General features: G+C 39.6%; 1 protein-coding gene across 2 annotated transcripts in view; it reads right to left on the bottom strand.

The window, feature by feature from the left end:
• The window catches only part of FRY (FRY microtubule binding protein), a 223,469-nt gene extending 204,938 nt beyond the window's left edge, over window positions 1-18,531 (bottom strand). For both annotated transcript variants that reach the window (XM_064409057.1, XM_064409056.1), the window contains exon 1: window positions 18,392-18,531. The gene's annotated coding sequence lies outside the window, so the exon portion shown is untranslated. The remainder of the gene's footprint in view (window positions 1-18,391) is intronic.
• Window positions 18,532-25,777: the final 7,246 nt, after the last annotated feature.

Consider the following 25,777-nt stretch of genomic DNA (forward strand, 5'->3'; position numbering starts at 1 on the left):
TATTTATACAGAGATTAATCCATAGTGGTCATTCTTTTTTCCCCCTAAGAAATTTCATTCAGCTTGCAAACAGAGAAAACAAAACCCTCAGCCTCAGGATTGTTCTACACAAGCCAACTTCACGTATTTTATTTATTTTAAGAGGCTATATAATAAGGAAAAATAGCTCTTGCTACTGAGATTTCTAAAAAGGAATTTTTGAGAAGTAAAATTTGCTACAGGGCAGACAGACTGCATTTAGAACTATTGTGTATGCTTACTGATTTCCATCATACATTTATAAAAGTAAATCACACATTCATTAAGCAAAACTGTCTATAAAGGCATGATGCCTGCAGTTCTTTGCTCCAGATCTACAGGTTTATCCCACAAAAATGCTTTCCATTACTTTATTCAGATACCTTTGCAAGAGCAATCAAATTTTTATCTGTTTTGAAAAGGTTTGTTTATAAGCTTTATCAGGACTTGTAACCACTGTTCCTTAATTCAAGATGGCCGAGGCTATCTTACTAAATTACTTCTGAACTAAAGATTAAAAAATTATATGACTAAACCCAGAAGGAGATAAGGACATAGGCAGAAATATACGACTTATCTTACTGAATTTTATTATAAAAATTCTTATTTATTTGTGTTCTGTGTTAAAGAAATATAGTAATACATGTAGGCTGGCCAAATATATCCCACGCTAACAGCTTTCCATTTTGGAACTTTTTGGCTTATGCCCAAATTTTCAATCTTAGCACAGCAGTAACTGTATATTCATGTGCTTTTCCACACATAAGCCACTGGTGCTTTACCTAGAAGTTCATGCAAAAATCTGTCACAGTCTGTGCTAATGTGTTTCTCTGAGCTTTTTCAAAGTAAAGAGCATGCATGAACATCAAAGCACAAGCTGCAAATGATCGTTTCTAATCTTAGACGTGTATCAATTATTCACTAGCTTGTTCTGCTTGTGCTTTATCATATAGACTTCACCATGGCAACACTGTTCTTCCCTTCCCAGCCTTAATCAGTGAATCTGTAAACTAATATTAGACCGAGCTGCTGGATTACTCAATATTCTACTTATTACACCATGAATATAGACATGTGTCTCTTATTACCATGAACCCTACACAGCTTCCAAGATATCAAGAAATTTTCACTTTTTCCAATATTGAGATGATAGCTTTCTAAGAACCAACCAATTCCCCTCTTAGTGCTAAATATAAATATGTAGCTTTGAACTACCACTAGCAAAATTCAGAATGGATTTTAATGTCTGGATGGAATGCCTCTTCTGTGGTCTTTTCACAAACTGGGAAATGGTTAGCCTTCCAAAACCCATAAATTTTAAAGTCACTCTTCAGTTTTAGAACTATTTCACTTGTTTTCAATGAGTACCTTAATTTAAATATATTATATCTGACAGTCTTCTTGGTATGATACAATTTCAATGTTTTCTTTCCATTTCTTTATGTTTTCCAGCATTATTAAACATATATATACACACAAAAATGCATCTTCTTCTAGCTCATTTGGGCCTAGTATTTTGTCCCTTTCAGTGATTTTCTTCTTTCTAATCTCTCTCTTCTTTTTGTCTAATTAGCTTTTCCTTCACCCATTTCCCCTGTGTTTCTCCAACAGTCTTGATACTGTTAATTCTTGCCCTCTTTTAGCTGCTCCATCACACAATCATGCTTCCTTTCCCCTCCAGACTGTTAAAATTGTTTATATAGCTCATTAATCCAGAAGAGACATCCTTAATACTTTAGTGCTGCAAGGTTTCTCCCCTCACCTTGGAAAGCAGAACAGCCAACATTTCTTGTTTCCCAACTCTTGCTTTTTCACAAAGGTGTTCAACTTGTGATACCTCTGCTGGGGTCTCTAGGAAGTACTGATTAAAGTTATGCTTTTGAGCATCTCATTATCATCCTGGCAGAAATTTCTAAGGCTTTCACATAATATATAAAAATCTTAATGTCTCTAATATGCAAAAATCTAACTACAGTATTAACAGCACAGAAACTGTGATAGACACAGGGAGTTCATGTCCCTTCCCAGTAAGTCCATAATATTGTTCCTATATTGTTCTTGGTTAAAGTTATGAACTGTGTGATATTTCCCTTACACATTCCTTATCTTCAGCACAGTTAAAAGGAAGTTGCTTCACGACCACAAGACTGTCTGTCAAATGGGGCTGTCTGACTCTGGATAATGTCAAGACTACTCCACTCTTCTTGTCTGGGAAGTGTGGGACTACACTCTCACTTTCAAGTGCTGGCAGCCTCTCTTTGGTTTCAGCTGAGATGGAGTTAATTATCTTCTTAGTAGCTGGTACAGTGTATTTTGAATTCAGTATGAGAATAATGTTGATAATGCTGTGATGTTTTGGTTGTTGCTAAGTAGTGCTCACCCTAAGTCAAGGACTTTTCAGTTTCCCATACTTTGCCAGTGAGCAGGTGCACAAAAAGCTGGGACAGAGCACGACTGGGACAGCTGACTCAACCTGGCTAAAGAGATATTCCATAGCACAGAACATCATGACAAGTATATAAACTGGGAGAGTTGGCTGTGGGCGCAAGACTCAAACTACCACTGAAAAATGCATGTAGTTAGGATTTTTAAAATACTTTTTCCTATGCATCAGTGACAAGGTCACCACACCTCCATATTTTGAGCCAGCCAGTTATGCACACATTCCCAACACAGTTAACCATATTGCTATGTGCTATTTGAATATAAACCACTACATTGCACATCTTTTAGAGAGCAGAAGCTGCTCCACCAGCAACAGAGGGTCCTAGGGTTACACTTACAGTTCTGCTCAGCTTATACACACTGCAAACTTCTGCTTCAGCTTCCTTACTACTGCACAAACACTGTCTCTAATTTCAGTGATCTCCTCAGAGCTTGCCAAGGAACTGGAAGACCCTGACCACACACAAGGCAAAACTTGGGCTCTTGACTCAATCTCCTCATTCATACACTGGATAGCAGGTGAACCAAAGGACATTAGGAGCCATTTCTCACCATGCAATTTGCACTATTTACAACCATAGATTATAACCCCAGTAACGCAGCACAGTACTCTCAGATCACAACACAATTTGACTACCAGAGTTTTAGAGTCTCACAGAGAGTCAAGCTCACTCAGCAAACAGGGCACACAAACCTAAGACAATAAGGTTTCAGAAATTGAACCTCAAATTGTTTAACTGTTCTAACTTCTGTCCAAAAGGAGAAATGTACAACCCTACCTATACAAATTATACTTCCTAGTTAAATTATAATGGTAAAGTTACAATTCATGCAAATAAGCTGGATTTTATAATAAAAGCCAAGCTACAGGAACCGATAATATTGAATAATTTTTACTTGAAGTACTGAAAGCTATCAGCATCCTAAAATGAGACTTTATTGTTATGCTTAGGATGAAAAAAAATATTAAAAAAATATTGAAAATACTTCTTTAGAGAAGAAAATGTTTATTTCAAGAAACAGCAAATAAACTAAACTGCTATTTGAAAATCTTGCCTTGAACAAACTTGGCTATTTTAACATTGTTATGTAAAAAATGCTGTTTGTTATCTTTCACTCTGACCACTAACTGAGTCTCAATAATCTCTTCGTTTAAATAGTAAAACTTCTATGATGAATATTAAAAAACACTATGGTGGAAAGTGTTATTTTCCAATTTAACAGTTTTCCATCTGACCAGCAGTGAAATCCACAGGACTTTCTGAATCATATGTAGCCTGATGACGGAGACGTAGTACAGGGATTTTTAAATTTAAATTGTAAGGCAATATTCCACAGCTGATATTCAGAAGTGTGAGGTTATATAAGGCAAGCTAGAGTGGATTTATTTTCAATCTTTAAAAAAAAATAAGATTAACAACACACCCACCACAATCTGCACTATACACACTAATTAAAACTTAATTGACTTTTCAGATCTTTTAGAAAATAAAAGGCCAGACAGTTAATGGGTACAGTACATTCCGGTTATGACTGATAGGTTTAAGTGGAAATTAAATAAAAATAGTTCCAACTTAATTAAATATAGCAACACTATCTATTCAAAGATAGATATGACTACACGCCAAATTTTAAGATGATTTTTATTTGAAAGATTACTTATCATGATAACTGGACCCAACCCAAATTGCTATTAAAGCCTAATGCACTCAGTGATGTTGAGTGGGATTGAGCCTTCCAGCAGCAGTGAGGATACAGATGAATTTAAAAGAGTTATAGTACAGCATTGACATCTTAAAAGTTCATTAAATGATGCTCCTTGCCTCCTGAAGAGCATCAAATGCCATAAAATTTCTGGCCTTAGTATTTTTCCTCAAGACACTTCAGAGGACACATGTCAGCAATTATTAGGCTATTGTAGCTCTGGGATACTGAAACAGTTTTATGTCTCTTATATGGAACTAAGGCCTTGATTTAGTTTCACACACACACACACAAGCATCCAGTGCTGCTTGAGATGCTGCAGGTGTCAGCTGGGGAGGACACAAATCTCACATGGGTGAAATTAGTTACCCTTTCATGGCCTTGCTTGGGACAAACAAAACTAAGAGACAGACCCTGAAATTTGTTCCCCACTCCTCAAATACTGAAGATATTTGAATATGCTTCAGGAAACAACAATGATGGTTTTAAAGCATTTAAACTGGTAAATAAACAGGATAGAGAAAAAGAAAGGAATTCTAGCAGATCTGTCTTAGCTCATTTAGCTCTATCTTGTGTAACATTTAAGGAGACTCACTACAGACTTGCATTAGACAATATCATACCCTAGTTGGTCACCAGAATGCCTATGACTAGCAACTTTAGCTTCTGAGTTTAACTGATATCCCTACATAAAAAAGAATAAAAATAAGTATTTACACAGAGATCTCAGAGCCTTTTCAGGTATGAAATGGAGACCACAATCCAGTAAATTAACTACAGAAAGTCCCCAAATCTACTTTTAACTTCCATGGATTTATGCACAGCTGGGGGAGATGAGGAATGACAAATGAACTGCAATGACTCTTGCCCTCTTTGATAGTTATGTAAGCTAAGCTGGTCAGTTTATTGAAAGTAGGCACACTGAAAGCATGAAGTCACCCAAGTTATGGTAGGACAGAAAGCACAGACTGAAATATGTTGATCTACTAGTCATACCCACAGCATTTTTTTTTTGGTTTGTGCACTATCTACATACAACTTAGTGTATAAGGAGAGTTCATGAAATACATCAAAGATAGGGGGCTGTATATCAGATTGGGCAAAAAAATCAATTAGTTCCAATGATTGGTTATTAGCACAACATATGCAGGCAGAACACACAGACTGTTCCAATATGACCATAATGGTTTTTCACTTTGTGGATCTCCTTGCAGCGACATCATTAAGTCACAGCTGACTCAGCAAAAATTTTAAGCCATCAGAATTTCTGCTAGCAAAGAAGCTCTTGTGATGCTGAGGAACACCTGGACACGCTCATTCTTCAATATTTTATAAAAAAACCTCCAATCAAACAAAAGAAAAAAATTGCATCGTTGATCTACATGCAAAATGGCAGTAATGATGAGCCAAATGTTATAGCATGGAGAGCAAATGTAGTATAGTAAAAGCTTCCAGCAAGAACTCTTGACAGGTCAACACAGATTCAGTCCAGCTGCTTGTAAGACTGGTTTAGCAGGCAAAAAGGATGTTCTTCCTACAGCTACTACACTGTAGGAAGAGCATCCTTTGGTTCACTGCTCCTTTGTCCTCAGAGCAGCCCACCTGTGTTCAGTGACGTGCTTCTGCTTTGATCCTGAGCAGGTCTAGAGGCTGGGAACCCACCCGCAGTGCTGACAGCTTTGACGGTAATGCCAGTCACTTCCACCTGCTGTTGTTGGTACTGGATCTTTGATGTTTACGAGCAGTTTCAACAGTAATTGTAGGAGTCACTAAAGAGTGACCAAAGAGCACCATTAACTTTTTTTTTAAACCTGACAAATGCAAGAATGATTGACTTAAAGTAAAACTGGATCCCATATAAATACATCTATGAAGCATATGTAAGAATACTTCAAAAGGCCATATGCTGGAATTAAACAAATAAATGAATACTTTCTCTGCTAGTCTGTATAGAGAGAGCTTCAAACACAAGATCTGTGTCTGCTACTAGAAAAAATACTTGTGTGTGCTGGGAGGAATGTGTTAAAAAGTGAAAGACTGGTGAGGAGGACTGCAAATAGCTCAAATGACCTTGCAGCTGGAATAGCCCTTGATAAACCTGTGTGAACTGCAGGCCAGTGTTTCTCTAGCATTGGACCAAAACTTAACAGTGCCTGCCTCTCCACTTGTGCGCCTCTGCCTGGGTATTGCTGTAGGATCTGTTAGTGAGGGAATAGAAATAAATTTATTCTTTGTGTTCTAGCTGCAGATTTGTGGTTGTTGCACTGCCTGCCAGCGTCAGCTCAAGCAGGAGGTCTTTCCAAAAGATACAGCAGGAAGAAACTCTTAAGAGGTAATGGTGGTGATTCCTCAGAGACAGAGGTCTGAAATGAAGCTGGTATTTGTTCTAGCTAGGCTGTAACTCCAGTTCTGGTATCTGCTTTGTACTACAGAGTGATGTTTAGTGCCTGGAATTATGAAGACTCACCAGCCCAAAATGGGCACAACTCTGCACTCCTTTCAGTTCAGTCATTACTGCCCACGGGCATGTGACACAGGTTATTGAGATGGTTTTTTGCTAAATGAAGGCTTAGCAGAAAACATTGAAACGTGCTTCAAAAAAAAGTAATGTTGGTCTGTCACTCCTCTCTGTCAATGGAATCCTGCAGTGCAGAAGCTCAAAGAAAGAATACTTTGCCCATCCCTGCCCTCAAAAATTTAACTCTAAGCTTCCTTAAACACAGAGTTCCCACTGAAAGGAACACAGGAGCTATCAAAATAGCTCATACAAGTGCTACATCTAATCCAGCACACTGTCTGTTCATTAGCCTGTGGCAGATGGTTTGACAGAAGGTGCAAGAAATTCGTCAGCGGACAGTTCTGGATTGGGAAAGTGTCTCTTTAGTTGCTCCAACTAGTTTGCTTGTATTTTGAAGTGCAAGGATTCACAGAAGAAAGGACTTCAAGAATACTTAGATGCATATATTGCATTTAAGCATGTAATCTTCTGTTCTAGAAATAATAGAATCTTCTCGCTGCTCAGGTATTTTTGTCAGTTAATTACATAAACTAATGACACAGCATCTAAAAAAGAAGTTCTTGCATACTTGACATTTTTTTAGTTTATTGCACAGACTTTAGCCTCTCATCAGAGGATAGAGAGAACACACAATTCCCTTTCCTCATGAAGGCTAGTATTCTGCATATATTTCCAAAGGGAAAAGTTTAAAAGTCACAATCTTCTCAATCTTGCTTTATACGGAAGGTTTTCCAAAGCCTATTTATCATTGCTGACAATCCCTAACTTCAACTTCTACTCTCTTTCTTGACAGCAAATGGCTTGACATAAACAGAGATCTCCATGTCTTTGCTCATAACTGGTTGAGTCAGGAAAAAAATAATTGCAGGGCATGCCTTATTTATCAAGCCATCAACACAGAGGGATATTTACTCTCATGTCCCAATGATGTGTATTTATTTCATTTTATTTCCTTTGTCAACAAAATAGAACCTAATATATGTCAACAATGAATTTCACAAAACACAAACTTATTCAGAATCTTCTGTAATTTCTGCTAAGCAAAGTAACCTGCCATCCTCAAGCGTATCAATATTAGCTTTTCACCCAGAACAGTATTACAGTACTCAATCAATAGGTAGCAGTTTAACTATTGCCTTTTGCACTATTTTTCAAACTCAATGTTTATTATGATAAAAAAATGCTAATTTACAGTTTTAACCTACTCTAACTACTCCTGTAATAACAACATAAACTGTATACAAAGAACTACCTGCCACAGCAATGCTCATATATGACTTACATGGCATATTGAGGGTATAGCTATTCTTCCCCATCTCCCAAGGGGAAAAGAAACAACAAATTATCCATGCGATTTATGCAAATCTGTCAAAACAACGGGCAACCAGCTTGGCCATCTCCTACTTTCCCTCACGTTTCAATAATGGCAGAAATGAGAAGAAGAATAACAACATTACAGAATGCTTCAGACATCATTCGAACAGGGCTCCGTCTCAGGTGGATTCATTGGCCTGAGGACCATCAGACTTTCATCAGTCACAAATTGTTCTAGAGTCCCAGAGGCAGCACTGTGGAGCCTCCCAAGGGATGGGGAACATAATCAGATTGTTTAAAGAACGGAGACTCATTTGTGAATAGTGGGACTGTAGATCCTGTTACTACATACCTCAAAGCTAGGTATTAGCATGTGAATCACTAGACCAGAATTATTAACAGAAGAAAGACTCCACAGCAATACTTACAAGGCAGAAGAAAGTTATGACAGGAAAAGGATAGCATGGAAATCACTCTAAAGACAATGAAAAATAGTCAGATACAGCAACATTAACTTTCCACACTGTTTCTCTCTACTGACAACTTGGACTGCATGAACGAAGCAAATTTTAGTCTTTTCCATTTTTTATAATAAATGTATTAAAAATCCCACTCTCACTCTTTAAATATGCTTATAAATTTAAATTGCAAATTCACTAAAAAATTCAGTGGAAAGCTGACAAAAGTTAATCATGTCATCATATTAAATACCTGTATTTACAAAGAACTTTGTGCACTCTGCAATCTGTCAGAGAGAAGAATATGTTCTTGACTGTTCCTTTTGGCCTCTTATTTGTGTAAATTGCATTAGCATTTGCAGCTGAAACCCAGTGCAGAATTCAGATGAAAACAGTTTTGCTTCCCCATCCCCCCAAAAGAGAGAGAAAGTAAGAAGAAAAGAACCCCTGAGACCATAGCTTTTGGGCTCTGAAGTTGTATGTAATTAAAATACAAAAACAGGAACCTTAAGCAATGCAACTGGGCACAAGAAGAATTCAAGCTGGTTTGTTGCCAGTTGACATTATTAAAAAAAAAGCTCAGAATCAAATCTAACCTATAGCTATGCCCCTGTGGGAAATATGCCTTCCTCTAGACCTTATTTCTTGCTCAACAATCTTCAGCCACTTCCTCATGCGAAAAATACCCACATAGTTTCCTCCAAGGACTCATAAATAGTTTAGAACAACTTCTTCTAAATAGCATCACTAAGAATTTGGTGTTTCCATAAACCTAGATACACCTTTAGTGCCCTAAAAATCTTGTACCAGAGAAGAAAAGGCATCCTGAGCACCAAACCAACTCTTTACACTGTTCACTACTCAGCTAGTCCTTGGATCAGGATTCATGCCCTGTACAACAAACTGCTCCAGGCTGAGCTCAGCTGAGCAACGTGTCCAGGTCCAGACTCACGGACACAGCAGTACAGACACATCTGCTGAGGTCTGACTTCTGCTGGGGGCAGACCCCTTCTTCTCCACCTCCCAAACTGCAGCAGCACTGCGCCTTCTGATCTGCTCCCTCCTTCCTCCTCTTGTTACACCTCAGAAGCTGCTCCAGTTGGATCACTGCTTCCTTGATGGTAACTGACTTTCTCTCCCCCTTTCAGAAACATTCAGTCCGACCCAAGACAACACTCAGGGCTAAATACACAGGCAGCTGTTCTCTCATCCTTTTATGATAGCATGATAGCAGCGTTTTTCCAACAAGACACACTATGTGTACAAAGCATGAAAACAAATTGTGCATTTTTACCTTCCAAGATGATATTATGATATTTGCAAGAGCAAAATAAAATACTCTTTTTTGTTCTGAAGTGCACCTGCCTAATGAGACTACTGTAAATGGCCATAGTTGTTTTACTTGCCATGCTTAGACTGGGGAAAAAATACCATTGCAGCATTATTAAGCCTATGTGGTGACAGAAAGGCCTCGTTGTGTAAGCCTTCCAGTATTGCTCCTAAACAGAGAATACAGAATTCTCATGTGGTTCTGACACTGCTTATCAAAACTTGCAAAGTATTTTACTTTATCGTTTTATGAGACAAACTTTGAGAAGTGAATATTCAGGCCTAGATGATTTACAGCTAGCAAATTAGTCACTGCTAACTAATCATCACACCTAAATCGTGCAAAGAAATCTAAGAAGCTATTCAAAAAGTCAGCTTGACATGAATCTAAGAATAATACACATCCTTTTGAAGAATGTATTTCAAATTAGTATATTCAGAAGTATATGCTCTACCTTTACTGGGACACAATGATTTTCAAAAGGCTTTACTGGCCCTCATTTTTCCCCCATAAATACTAATTTCTTCCCCTTGATTCTCTATTATGCTCTTTATTCATTCCATCTCTATTCAATCTCACCCCTCCAATGTCTTTCTGTCAATCTGTTAAGTTCCCTTAAATTAAAAATTATATTTATTTTTGCAATCTTTGCTTTTATTTTATCTCCCTCTTCGGAATTTTACTTCTCACCTCCTATTTTTACAGTAAGACAACTCCTGAGAATGTACAGCATGTCAATACCAATAGCACACTTCAGAGTCCTGCAAGGTTTAAATGTGATTGATCATTATTGACTCAAAACAGTCTTCTATTCTCCTTTCTGCAATTAAAGAAGCAGGATATTGATTTTAATTTGTTATGGGACAACTTCCTATTTGCATGGTATGGATTAATTTCAAGATGACTTCTGTAATATGACTTCCAGAACAATATTGCTAAATGACACTACAACAGACCAGAACTGAAATAACACATCATTAAAAAAACTGAGACAAACATTGCATTGTAATATGTTACTCCACAAGTATTTCTAGCAGGAGCTTTGTATTTACAGTATATGTTAAAGCTACTCTTCTTTACAGGTGATCCAATCCTACATGTGACTCTGCACTCCTTGCACAAACTCTTCCAGACATTCAGGATATTAAGCTGAAGGATATAAAGTAAAGGATATTAAACAAAATAAACACTCATCAAAATGTCTTGCCTGAATGAATTGTAGGTATTACTACTTACAAAATACCCATGAGATCTTAGAATTTACAAGGGGGAAAAATGTAGGTCTGACAGTTATTAAAAATAAGTCAGTATTTTTAGAAGTGTCCTACTGACACTAAGCATTATAAGAAATATTATCTGGTTTCAGCACATGTTTTAAACTTTTCATACACAAATAATTTTCTTTTTGGGGGCATATCTCTTTAAGGAGAGCATCAGAATCCCAAGTGCTGCAGAATAATTAAAATACAGATTTCAGGTCTGCTTTTCTAAAGCTAAGAAGCTTATGCAATCACGAGGTCTGTGAACATCTCTCTCTTCCCCTCCCAATTTTGAACCACTTGACAGATATTTCTGATTTTTGACAGGATAGCAACCTCCAAGGTGGTTAAATTGCTACACATTTACAGAAACAGATGGCCAAGAGAAGAACCAGCTTCTCACAAGCAGCTCCAATAGATGCCCTGAATGAGATGAAAGCTGGAGTATGGATTCACGTCATATTACACATTAGCAGAGATCACAAGGATAGAAACCTTACCATGCCCTCAACATTATAAAAACACTGATCATAGCCATCAGAGGAACCGTAAAATACAAATTCATAAGAAAATGAGCCTTACTAACTCCGGACTTCACAGGAGGGCATACTTGCTCTTAATGGTGATCAGGATTAAACAGGAGACAGAAGAAATAGGCAAATATAATATGAAAGATGTGAATAATGTTATTTTAATTTTCAATTTCCGAGTAAAGGTTGTCTAATGAAACTATTAATAGCCAAAACATTCCCTTTCTCAGAACGTCTATTGCTACAACAAGCAATACATACAACTTTTTAATGTATATAAGATGAAGAATTTTTAGATACTGAAAATGTTCATTCAGTTATAACCAAGTTGACAGTACATCTATAGATCAACCAGATCCATTAATAAATTTCTGAACATATGCTAAGCATACAGCTTTCCTTCTAACTCATTTCAAATCTCATCATGCTGTGGGGAAAAAGAAAAAAAAAAAAGTGAGACTGATGAATTCTGTGAAGTCTGTTAAAATTCCCTTTTAAACAGCAGTGTATGGAATCACTGACTTAGGAATAGCCTAGGCAGCTATAGTACAATTAGAAACAATTATGTTACTTGTTGTCTGTCATTTCACCCTCAGTGCCAACACTAACTACAGCATCATTTGAGGTATTTCATCACACATACAGAGGTTAAAGTCATGCTCTTGCCCAGCTACACTAAACTTGTCAGTCTAGACAAGTAATCCTGTTTCTACCACAGGAGAAATTTAGCTTGCTTTCTGAAAGCACCAGTTTGTATTTTCCTTATGCCAAGTACACAAGTGTGCAGTACTTTTTCTGAAGAACACTATCATCTACTCAAAATATTTGTGCTTTTGCATGGAATAATATTTTTAGTAAAGACATCTGAAACAAAATATTAAGGATGTAGTAGCTGATTTAATCAAGTTAAAAAAACCAAATCCAAATGTCACTGCATTGTTTTTATACAGCTTGTCAGGTACACATAAAATGATCACAGTAAAAGTCCTGTAGTGAATGAATAGAGGTGTTGTGTTTCCAAATAAAGCCTTCCACAAGGTGAGACAAAGATTCTTTTTCAGGGATCTGTTGTGCAAAGAGCCTATCATTGAAAACTAATTTCTATCTAAATAACAATACTCCTATTATTTAACTTAGAAGACAGCAATATCCTATAGCACTGCTGAATATCTTCCACTCTCTTAAAAGTGGAGTGGCCCGAGAAGTTCCAGTCTTACTCCAGTGAGGTGCTCCAGTCTGGAATCCCATGCCAAATTTGTATGCTCTGTCATGGCCTGGTATGAAGGTCTTGCAATTTCTGCTCCAAGACAAACCACATATTATGATGCAAAGAATAAAATAAATCCACATCCTAACAATCACTCATTTATGATGACGACTGACACTTGTATTTAAACTCCTTTCAAAGCACTCCAATTAAGTGAAGCATGAAGCACACGCTAATATTTAATAGTCCTTAGTAATACTATTTGTAATATCACATCTTGTTCCAGCTCATTTAAAAATATGTTAAGAGGTTTATAAGATCTTTTTTTCTGAAGAACAAATTTCCAAGAAGCAAGTCTTAAGTATGACACTAAACACCTACTACATTTTTAACCCTCCTTTTAGACATTTGCCTAAAGCATTTAAGATCACTTCTTGGTTGACATGGATAACACAACAAAAAGTCAGTGAAAGCTATGATTTTTATCAGTGCTATTTTGAGAAATAATCTTCAATTACTAGGGACAGAAATCCAGGCTTTAAATTTAGTTCTCACCTCCTGTGCCTGTAGTCACCAGAAATTCTCCCATCATTTCCCCAGCCTGACACTGCCATCTATAGCAGTCTCGTACTTGCAGCAGTGATGCCATCACTGCCGAGAACAGAATGTGTGGTTGTGTTGCAAACACAAAGCATTTTGTGAAAAACGAGTTTGGATCGTACATAAGTACAAATATTAGTGACCAATCACTTAAACTGCTGGAATTTTCATGGGATTGACACAGCAGCCTACTGACTTCTAGTCTAGGAAAGGTAACTCTCAGGCAGGAGCAACAGCACTCCTTTCAAGGCCAGTTGGGTGTATATATGCAAATAATGGATTTCTTTATGGAAAAGACAAATGTGAAGCCACCCATCACACACAGAAGCTGATTTGGAGCAGCATTATCTACAATTTCAATCAAAGTTCAAACACCTAAGTCCTCAAACATAGTATGGAGCCTGTCAGCAGCTTGTGGTATGAACGGCAGAATTTCACCATTTCAAAACCCTCTATGGAGCTTCATGTGAAATCCATAAAGTTCAAAAAAGTCATAAAAAATTCCTAATCAGTAACAAAATGAACTTTATACTTAGAATATTATTCACTGAGTAATACTTACAGGTGCCATTCCACTATACAATGGCAAGTTCATAAACATATACAGCACATAACCTATTCTTACCAGAAGACATAAATGCCAAGAATCTAACAGTATTCAGAAGCAATTGCTCAGAATAAATGACAGATGATAAGCATCCCTCATTCAAGGTGATATGATACTGGAATGAAGCAATATTCAGGAAGAGACTGTACTCTAACAATGCTTTTTATCCTGAGTTTTAAGTCTAGCCCAGAGCTCAGGAGACTCAAGTTAGTATGTATCAGTGCAATTTCAGGCTTTTTTGTAGATGTTGTTTATATTTAAAATACCTGAAAACTCACTAGGACAGCTGTTGGAACACAAACTTCCCAAGTTTTCCAAGTCCAAAATAAAAGACCTAATTAGCAAGTACAGGCATGGTCTCTACAATTGTGGTCAATTCCACAAAAGAAGTTGGAAAGATACACACCCCAGACCTTCCTACAAACAGGAGATAATGGGATTCTCTGAGAAACAGTTTCTGTTCCAGACCTTGCTCTAACACAAACAGAAAAGCAATCTGCAACTGGGCAGGTTTCATATCCAGATGAGTATTGTCAACACTGCAGTTCAAACTAAAAACTTTGTGGGCAGAAGAACCTCTTTTCCCCAAATGTCACATTATCCCAAATCACTCAATCTGGTGAAAAACATTAAATTAATTTGGCCTGAGTCTAGAAACAGTCTGGCAACAAGCAAACAAATAAAACACCTGCATAAAATACTTGCCCCCCAAATTAGCCACAGATCTAGAATGGTTACTCATATCAGCAACAAGTATGTCAAAAATTATCATAATTATGCATAATAATATCTGAAGAGGCTATTAAATATTATTCAGATTTTAAGCCAATTCCAAACTACAAAGCATCATATTCACCTTGAGCAGGGGATGAAAATTACTTCCCATTTGTTCTCACAACTCCCTCTGAAGCATGTTTTATTAGTCATTGTCACAGACCCCAGGTTTAATTTAGCACAGCCGTTCCAACATTCAGTCCTCCAGGCCACAAAACTGAAAGCGTATGAGCTGCATTATGAAATTCTGTCCTATAACAATAAAGTTAAAGCCACTGACAGTCTTTCTGTACCCACTACAATAAGCAAACCATTTGTGAGTCTGACAAGTGCATTCCCAGTTTTATGTTGTTGACCAAATTCAAACTGAAATTTACTATATGAATCACTGCTATACTGATGATCACCTCTTCCAAGACTTTGATCTTAACAGTTCAAGATAAATTGTTTTTCCAATAAATTGTTTTTCCAACTATGCAAATCACCCTCAAATACTGTCAAATAAAATACAGCCTTTATACCCCTGAAAAGGTTTGATTTTGTGGAAATGTAATATGTCATTTATTTATTTATTTTACCATAATTAGCAGGCAATTAATACAGACTGGGAAAAGCATAAACAGACTATGCAGTCCACATCTGAAATGGAATATTGTGTTTTAAAAGACCTAAAATAAATTTTAAATGGTAAAATTTAAAATCTTGAATACATAATCTAGAGTTTAGTAAGCTTGCAGAAGAGATTTACAAATGTCAAGTGTATCTCACACAGTCATTACATGACTAAATAAAATAATATAAAATAGCACCACAAAAAAACTGACCCATAGATTTGATTTCTTCCTGAGTGAAAGCTCACTACAATTAATACAAGTCAATGAATGGACCCATCAGGTGTTCCTAGCATTATAAAAAGGCAGCTGCTATCTGGACACATAAGTTAAATTATTTATCAAATGATTCTAAATATCATCAAATTCAGTGCAGCCAGTCATTCAAACGGCTTCTAATAAATTATTTGATATGGCTCTAATGGAAAGCATGACTTACTCAGAAGCATTTGCTATTAACAGCACCATACTAATGTTTTGAAATTCTACATGTCCAGAAGTGACATTCTATAAATCACATTACAAATATATTCCCCTGCTTTTGAGGTATTATCAGCAACATCCAAGAATTTACGCAAATTAAGAAACAAGTAATTTTGACAGCCTTATGCCATGGTGGAGAACATGCAGATTTTTTTTTCTGTACAGCATAGATGTTTTTTTTTTCCTGCTGGACAAAAAATAAACAAACAAATAAAACAAACAAGCAAATAAAACACTAAAAAAAACCCAACAGGTGCCCACATTATTTACCACATCAACAGCATCATAAATACCAATCAACTCCAGAGCATTAAACAACACCTATACAGTACAAAGGCAACTTCTCAGTAATAACAGGTTGTACTGTATTGTTCATGGCACATCCCTTCCCAAGGAAAATCTATTTCAAGACTAAAGTCAAAAAGCTTTCCTTCTATTAAAATGAGTAGACTCTTTGTCATTCTAAGAGATTATATATGACACTGTTGATGGTGAAAGTACTCTAGCAAAAGTTGGGAGCAAACAATATCAATTTCAGGTTAAGGAACACAAGGCCAGGGGGCAGAGATGGGTAAATTATTTGAGACATTTATTTAAGGAAAGCACCAACAAATAGTCTTCACCACATGTTTATGCATTTCAAATTAATATGCTAATCTGCTATTAACCACATTCAAATAAATAAGAAATGGTAAGCAAATGTTTAGGATTAATAAATTTCCGATGTAGAAGAATAAAATCTAGCTATTATACTTAAAAAGATGTCATGAAACAATCAGTTTTTTGGTTCAAAACACTAGCGTGGCTTCTTCTAGTGTCTAAAACTACAGATCTACATGAGATGTACATGGGTGATTACCCATGGATGGATGTCAGGTGCACAGCGGCAGAATAAAAAGAAACACAAACAAATTGCAACACAGGAAATTGCCAATAGATTAAGAAAAAGAAAATGGCCATAAAGATGGTCAACCACTGGCACCACCATAATCACAGAGACTGCATAACCTCCATTCCTAGAAATACTCAAACTCACATGGACAAAGTCTGAGAAACATTACCCAACTGGACTTGTGAGTGTGGAGACAGAACTAGGTGACATCCAGAGGTCCTTTGCAATTTAAAATACTCTACAAATCAGTGGTTTTTTACCCCTTTAGTTCCTTTCCCTATTGGTGGTGCACTTTTCCATTTTCATATATGCTTCATTTTACACAAGTCTTCCAATTATTTGTAGTAACTTCAAAATAAAAATCAGAAACGTTTTGCGAGCAATCATGATGAGGTCATTGACAGAAATGATGTAACATTACACATTTGGTGCAATAAGACCCATTTATTTTATGGTAGTTCCATCACCAGAGTCTGCTGAGATACAGTAGCTAAAACAAAAGCAAAAGATTCATTTACAAAGTAATAAACAGCTCTGATCCTCGCAGGCTGTTATCACTCCATCAGCCTGCATCACCCACAAGCTGCAGGCGTTTGGAGACGAGCGACAGGACAGAAAACGAAGGAAACGACAGATCAAAAAAAGCTCGAGTGAGCCTACAGGAAGCATGGTATGAATCAGGTGTGCACGTACATCAGACCTCGCGTCTCACACCCGAGACACACTGCAGAGGACAACGCCATGAGCACCTTTGTTCACATGCTTCAGGGGTGACCTTAATGAAGACGTAGTAAAAGCATCCTGGATGCACCTGTGGATATTAACCGGCCCACAGTCGCCTATACCACTGAAACATTTTTTTTTTCTCTCTCTAAAGAAGAAAAGGCTTAAGAAAAAACCAATCCCACCAGGAGGCCTCCAGAACCAGTTTATTTCCCACTCCTTAAATAAGAACCACGCTATTTTTAAGACGCATTGTGATGGGAAGCACATCTAAAAATAAGTTCGCAGGCGCTCCGCGGGCCGGTGTCGCTCCCCACGCCCGTTCCCGGCAGGGCAGCCTGCCCGGCCCGCGCTCCCCGGGGCCGCCGCGGGCGGGGAGGGGGCCCGAGCTGCAGGTGGGGACGCGGCTTTGTCTGCGATCGGGCGCTAAGCGACGGCGGCGTCAAGGCGGGCATCCGCCGGCTGGCGACCGGGCTCCGAGGAGCCGGCGGAGAGGAAGGGGGAGCCCCCACCTCACCGGCATCCCCGAAACTTTCCTCCGGGCCGCCGCCAGGGAAGAGACGCCGCCGAAGCCGCGAGCCCCGGAGCGGAGCCGGGGACTGCCCGGTGTCCCCGCCTCTCCCCCCGTCCGCCGGGCGCGGCCGAGCGCCGCCTCCCCGCTCCGGCCGCCCGCCATCCGCCGGGAGCGCCCGCTGCGCTCCGCCGCCCGCCGCCCTCCCCGCGCCGCCGCCCCTCACTCACCGCGCCCGGCCAGCGCAGCCACCAGCGCCTCCTGCCCTCGCTCCCTCCCTCCTGTCAAGTTGAGCCCGGCCTCCCTCCGCCCGAGCTCCCCCCGCCCGGCCCCTCCTTCGCCACCGGGAGCCGCCGCCGCCCGGGCCCTCCCCCAGCGGAGCCGGGCACCGCCCCGCCCGCCCTCACCTGGTCCTGCCGCCGCCGCCGCGGGGAGCGGGGCGAGATGGGGACAGCGGAGGCGGCTCCGGGCAGTCCCCGCCAGCGGCGAGATCGCGCCGCCCCGCCCGGAGCTCCCGGGGCTCCTCCCCGCCGGGACGCCCCGAGAGGCGAGGGAGGCGGTGGGCCGGGCCGGGCCGGGCCGTGCCGGGCTGTGCCGTGCCGTGCCGTGCCGGGAGCGGGCGGGCATGGCGGGCGCAGCCGCCTTCTGCCACTCGGGGAGGCACGGAGCGACCTGGGCGTCGCTGGGCAGCTTTCCTGGGAGAGCCGGCCGGGATCCCGCCGCACTCTCGGGAGGAGGTGGCAGAGCCCGGCGGTGGGGCTGTGGAGCCCGGCTGGCAGCGCCGGGAGCGGCTGCGGGCCGGGCGGGTTCCCTCTGTGCCGCACGGTCCCAGCGCCGCTCTCCGCAGCGAGTGTGCCGGGTGGGATAACCCCGCTAGTGAGGAGAGATGCTCGGTGTGCGAAATAGAAAAGAGGGTGTAAAATGGGGACTTCCAGGGAAACGGCAGTGCTGGTAGTACCTGACAGCAAGGAGGTCTTAATCTGATGTCCTGCATGGGGTGCGGGTCTAAAATAAGGCGGAAAGGGTTAAGTGAAGTCCAAAAAACGAGAGAAGCTGCAGTGAGTGCCCTGCGCTCGGATCGGGAGGAGCAGGAACGCGGTGCCGCTGCTGAGAGGCATCCCGAGGAGAGCAGCACTCCATTATCTGAGGGGCTGCTGAAGGATGGGGTTAAAGTCTGCGGTCTCAGGTAACTTAAAAGGTAACACTATGTGTGAAAGGAGTCAGCCAGGAAAGACTTAAAACCCATTCATGTTGCTTTAGATCATTAGTAATAATACCGAGGAATAGTGGTAGAAATACAGACAGGTTTGGGAAGGTTGTTATAAAGGTGAATGTGTTCGCTTGGGAAATAAAAACTTTGTCAGCTGTTAATACTGAGATATATATATAAAGTTCTACTCAGCTTTAGGCAGATGGGCTTGTAAAAGCAGGTTGGTGTCTTTCTTCTACAAGAATACACTGTTGCTTAAGCAGCGCAGCTTATGAGGCCTGGTTGCCTAGGGAGGGATGTTTGTTCTCCCTGTTTATTTCCTCCGAGTCCTCTGGATCTCTCCCTCTTGGCAAAGTCACCTGTAGTTTTTTCCTCCTGCCTGTATGCCCGGCTGACATCCATGTGCAGAGCCACCAGTCAAGAGATGTGTCATTACTCTTTCCAAATTCTTAAGAGGCTTAAGTAAAACTGTGAAATTAGTGGTGACATTAGTCAAGAGACTAATGGGGTGTCTTTTCTGCTTCTTGAAGTCTCATGAAATTTCAGAAAATGTAGTGTCTTTGAGATTTGTATCTCAATTCTCCACCCCACTGGACTTGTCAAACTGGCAAAGGCTTCAAAATCTGTGAGGGGCATGCAGTGACAGACAAAAGGACGGAATAATTAAATAGTCATATAAGCCTCACATTGCTTAGGGTTCATTCCAGGTGAAAACTGGACCACATATGACTCATGTTAGTTTGTTGCCAATAGTAAAGCATATTTATATTACAGTTAGACACCTCTGTGGGAGCTAAATTACTGTGAATCTCAGTAATTACAAAAGGTAATTTTTTATCCAACAAAGGTGTATCTAGCAGGATGTCGCAGGCTGGTGAAAAATTAGGTATTGTCTCTACATCATCCACACCATCTGTGCTGTGCATTACTGGCAGGCAGCACAGAGCCATTAGGGGAGAGTGGGGTAATAGAGCTGCGCCTGCCTTTTAGTGCTCTCGGCATTCTGCAGAGCAGCCTCTTACATGTTCTGGGTGATGTCAGAGAGTTCAGAGTGAGGAGGCAACAGACTGTTTTCTACATCATCAGCTACCTCAGTGCTTCAGCCTTCCCTAAAATCTCAGCTTTGGTGTACTGAAGGAAAACTGCATATAAATACCCTGAGAACCAGCGTTCCCTTTCCTGTGGGTTCACGTTTTCCGTTCCCTTTTCCCAATTCACCAGCTTTACTGTGTTCCACATTGTATTCCTGTACTCTGCACATGATGTCAGTTGTTTGTCTGGAGGCATCTCATCTACCTAGACCTGTGTCTGGGGGATTATAAGAAAAATGAAAATCTTCATTTTGGATTTTGACTTTTATAACAATTAATTTGAAAAGGAAGGTCACTGAGGAGATACAGCAAAAACACTGTAATTATCTTGAACACTATAGTGTTTTTTCAGGCTGTGCCATCTTACAGGTTGAGACTAAGCTCTCAAAAAACGTCTTGGAATTTTGTAGGGGTGTCAAGTTTCATGAGAAGCCCAATTAAATCTCTACACATAACTTTCAAAAGCCACTGAATTTAAAGGTTATACAGTAACCTAATTTAAAGGTTACACAATATTCATCTCCTAGAGGGCAATAAATTAAATCTTGGCTGATTCCCTAGAGTGCACTAACCAATGCAGCTGAGCCACTGTGGGATTGATGGTAATTGTCAATGCTGGGACAAAATTTCTACCATTCAAGGGAAAAAGATGATCAGAGTGATAATTGTGATTGAGAAAGGACTGGATGAGCCCCTTTGTCTTCAGGGCAGCTAGATTTTGTAATTACATTTAATTAGGATATCTCTTCAAGCCACAGGTTAGAGGAAATCTGATTTTCTCATGTTTGTAGAAAACAGTTTTGAGAACCAGTGACATCCTGTAGAAGGCAATTCTATCCCATCTGTCCTTTTGGGTGCAGAAGGAGGGAGCTATGACAGCATAATGCTGTATTTATCTGTTACCCTTTGAAATACTCTACTTTATTAAAAAGCAAAAAACATGATATCCTACATCTCTGTGTCCTGTATTTGACAAATAGTAGAGGCAGACAAAAATAGGCAATAGGTTGTGACGTGTTTGGCAGTGAATGGAAAGGGCCAGCATTAATTTTACTTGAGTAGCCCCCACTGCCATGAAAACCAGGAAGGAAGATGATGGTGAAGATATTATGAGGGGTATATTGGGAAAAAGTATTGGGTTGCTGAATGTGGGAACCAGGGTATAGAGGAGACAGGCTGATGTGGAGGAAATATTGAACTGGAATTTGTGCAAGAAAGGTCACTGCATGGAAGAGGAAGGAAATGGAGAATATCTGAACACTTTTGGCCTTATTTTCTATTATTTGTCTAATAACAGTGTCAGTTCTTCACAATAGTAAATAGCAGTACTTAAGTCCCTTATAAGCAAATTAGAATACCTCTGTTCCTACAAGGATGCTGAAAGCTGAATTTCCAGCCTGAAGTGATTACTCACAAGGTGTGCATTCATGCTGGCTTCAGGGCTGAGGTCTGTAATTTAATGAACTGGCCTGCACACTTGTAAAGATCTTGTGATTTGTGTGGAAGCTCTCTAAAGCACAGTATATCTTAGAGCAGGAAGCTGGATTTTTAAAAATTTGACTTATGTATCATTTGGCCTTAAAGATGCCTATTTTGATGACTTAACAAATATTTGGAAGCTACACATGACAGAAATTTTATAGCACAGCTTTTAATGAGAAGGAATTTTGTACACTGACAGAGAGTGATACAGAAGAGCAGTTTGGATTAATTTGGTTTCTTCATTTCTCAGTTTCCAAGGAAACAAGGAAATATGCTTGAGATGAATGTCTGGAAAAATCATTTGGGGTTGAAAATGGTAATTTATTGTTTGATTATATTAATAACAAATTGTTTTCCTAATTTGGGCATTTTGACACACCCAAGAGCAGAATATTGTCACACTGTATTTTGGAAGAGAGGGCAACTCTCAGAGCAGCTAACACAGCTTTATTTACCCAACTTTTCCACTTCTAATTTCTTCAATTAATGACCTATCAACAACGAAGGACAAGGGAAACTTTCAGAAAATTTCAAATTAACATATTCAAATTATTTGATATGATGGTGAGACAGAGCATTATACACCTTTCTGCTTGACTCTTGCCTGCTTTTTCAAAATGTACCGAGAATGAGTGTTCTTCAGCTGCTGCATTACATTTACTTACACTTCGGTAACACTCAAAGATCAACTATTTGCTCAGTTGTGACAAGTTCTGTTAAACATGTGATTTTTCAAATTCCTTTTCCTGAGATAACACATGCTACATTAGCAGAGATAAAAGAGGAAGTTGTTAGTGCTAAGAGCTGACTCTTCCTTTTTCTCCTGATATTGAAAACTATTTTAAAGTAAATTGTGAATATCCACAATTACATCATTTTGTACTAATCAGAGCTCATCCATTTCTTTTAATTTTGATTCAAGAAAATCCTGTTTCCATTCACTGAAGGCCAGGATCACGGGAATGCATAGAAATTACATTCTTAAATAGTCTCAGTTGTTTCCAGTGTCTGGAATGGACCTTAAAAAGTTTGCAATTCTTAGCAGAGTCTTTTGTCCAAGAGTGTCTTATGCCAGCAATGAGATTTCAGGCAGGTCTCTGGCAGCTTCTGACTTGTGAGATGTGTGAACTGACCTCTGCCGGTTTCTGTTGGTAGGGCTGAGGTGGATAGGCTGAATGGGAGGTGATGGTGGAGCTACTTTGGCATCTGTCAGAACTGATGAGGGGAGTAAGTTAGATGACTGCAAAACACCAGTTCAAAACATGCCAGATGCAGATTCATCCTTGGGGAATAATGGAGGAAATGTATTTTGAAAACAGCTTTCATCTCTTCATGGAGTGAGGCACCATCTTGATGTACTTAAGTTCACCATCCTTCAGATGCTTACACACTGTTCAGATGTCTTCCTCAAACTGTTTGCTGCTCACTTGCATCTAATTGTACTGATTTTTCTGGCAGGAGAACCAAAGGGTAGAAATTGGTTGCCAAAGTCTGAATAAATAAGTCTGTAATTGCTTGTCCCCTCTGAAGGACTCAAGCATCCAGTGCAGTTTTCAGTGGCTGCTTGCCTCTCTGTCATTTTTACCGGTGCAAAGAGATGATGGTTTATAACACTTTGCACAAGTGACTTTTCTAATAGCATGATTTGATTTAGAGCAATTTTGAATAGGGTCACAGGTGATTGGGAAATAAACCTTAATGAAGCATTTATAGTTGCTTAACAGGCATTACAATACTAGACCAAGCACAGAAATTATTTTCCCCATGCTAGAACATTTGACAAAGCACACAGAAGAAGATGTTACTCACTAAATATGCACTACAGCAGCTTCATCTGCATGCTGCTTTCCTGATCTGCACTGGTGAATGACATAGCTGTGCCTTGAATAAGACATATGGGAATCGAACTTCAGTCTGCTTGGCTGGATTTGTGTGTAGCAGCATGACCAAAATAATGGCACACAAATTCAGTGTTTTCACTTGTTAAGATTCTGGAGACTCTAATTTTAGAAGCAAGACTTCTCATGCTCACCTGGAGACTGTCAAGAGTGATAATAAGCCTACTATGTTTAACACATGGGCTCTTTGAAATTCTAGAAAAAAAATACTGAAAAAAGCCAGTCTCTGACTGTTATTATGTCTCAAATCAAATGTTCTGCTATCTCAGTAGTGTGAGGTCTGGATGGATATTATTGCATAATATCAAATAGCCAGTATGTGAAAGAAGCCTTTCTCACTAAGATTTCATGGCATATAGTGCTTGTTTTTCATAGCTGTACATAAGTGGAAACAAAGCTTCTCCAGAATGGGAGGTGATACCTTCCTAATGAATTAAATATCTTAATAGAAAATACAGGACTGAGGTGACATGATGAACCTACTTGAAGAAGAGTGATTGAAAAGTATGTATGTGTGTGCTGCTTGTGTAAAACTAGTCCCCTTTGCTGCCTGAAATATCATCACATTTCCAGAAACTCTAGGAAGGAAATAGGATATAATTAGACCTTGCCTTCATGTCTGTGCTTAGAATTCAGGTGACACAGGCAGCTGTCCCTTGGCTTCCTTTTTTTTCAAATTTATTATGAATGATGAATCTGTTTTACTCATATGCTAAATAGTGAAGCAACAAGCAGGAGAGTTGTTTCACCTGAGGGCAAAACACTTGTCCCAATAAATCAGTTGGACAAACAGGTGGAAGTTGGAAAGGTAGCATGAAGTGGACAGGCTTCAGCCTTAACCCCTGGTGGCTTTGAAATATCATGGTTGCCTTTATCAAGGGCATGTGTGCCTACACAGTCCTGTGTCTTTTTAGCCTTCTTCTCACACCTCTCTCATGGTGAGCTGTAGCACAGAGCACCAGATCACCAGATTTTCCTTTGAACTTGGGAGTCCTCTGGGCTGGAAGGATGGTGAAGGTCTAATACAGTCTGCTTCAGCAGCTCTTGTAGCTTTTGTTTCTCATTTATCTGGGTGAAAATCGGTTCTACAACCTGCTATGACGTCCTGCCTGCTGTTCCTCTACATCCCTCTAGTGCAAAGGGTTTACCTCCTTATACCATACATTTCAGTATCAAACAGAAAGCAGTGAATCTCACCTTTACTAAGTGTAAACTGATGATTGTAACTGCAAGGATGAGGCAGTAAAAATCAGCAAGCACTGTTTTAACTTTTATGAACAGATAAAGATGGGCAGGAGTGCATATGCTTCTTTAGAAATTGTCAGAAATTCCCACTTCTTCTTAAGACCCGGATGTGCAGCAGAACTTTCTAGGCTGTCCTTCTGATGTCATTAGTTCTGTACCAGAAGTTACCATACATTCCACAGGACTATAATAATCTCCTGCTCTCTGTTGCTTGTGCTCATTTCATGTAAGTGCTTGGTGTGTCACATCCTAAATTAAACCCAGCTATTATCAAAGGCTCTGTTTTCTTATGCAATGAAAACCTCATTATAGCTGTAAAAGTTTTTAGGACCATTGACAGAAAATACAAACCTAAAAACTCATAAGTGTGCATAGGTAAAAATTGCCTCTTAGAAGGTTCTGGTAGCTGTGTCTTCAGTAAAAAATATAATATGAATACTGATAAAAAATATATACTACAATAAGTATTTTCTTTCAAACAGATCATTTTTCCAAAGAATACTTCTTTTTCCCGTGGAAAATGGCCTCTGTTTGCGGCCACTCGCCTGGGCCGAGCCTGGCCACCCAAGCTAGAAATTTGCAAATTTTGCTGGATTTCTCCAAAAGGAAAGTGGTCAGAAACTAGGCCAATGCAAGTCCTTAGAGCCCCAAGGCCAGCTTTCATCTGAAGCCCAGACCCTGGGGAAATGACTTCTTTTTCTCCTGGAAAATGGCCTCTGTTTGCGGCCACTCGCCCTGGCCGAGCCTGGCCACCCAAGCTAGAAATTTGCAAATTTTGCTTTGAATACTGATTTTAACTGTGATATAATAAATGAATGTTCGAATTAAAAAAAAAAATTATGTTAAAAAAGTCATTTTTAATGGCTT

Source organism: Passer domesticus, chromosome 2, assembly GCF_036417665.1.
Source record: "Passer domesticus isolate bPasDom1 chromosome 2, bPasDom1.hap1, whole genome shotgun sequence".
In the NCBI taxonomy this organism is placed as follows: domain Eukaryota; kingdom Metazoa; phylum Chordata; class Aves; order Passeriformes; family Passeridae; genus Passer; species Passer domesticus.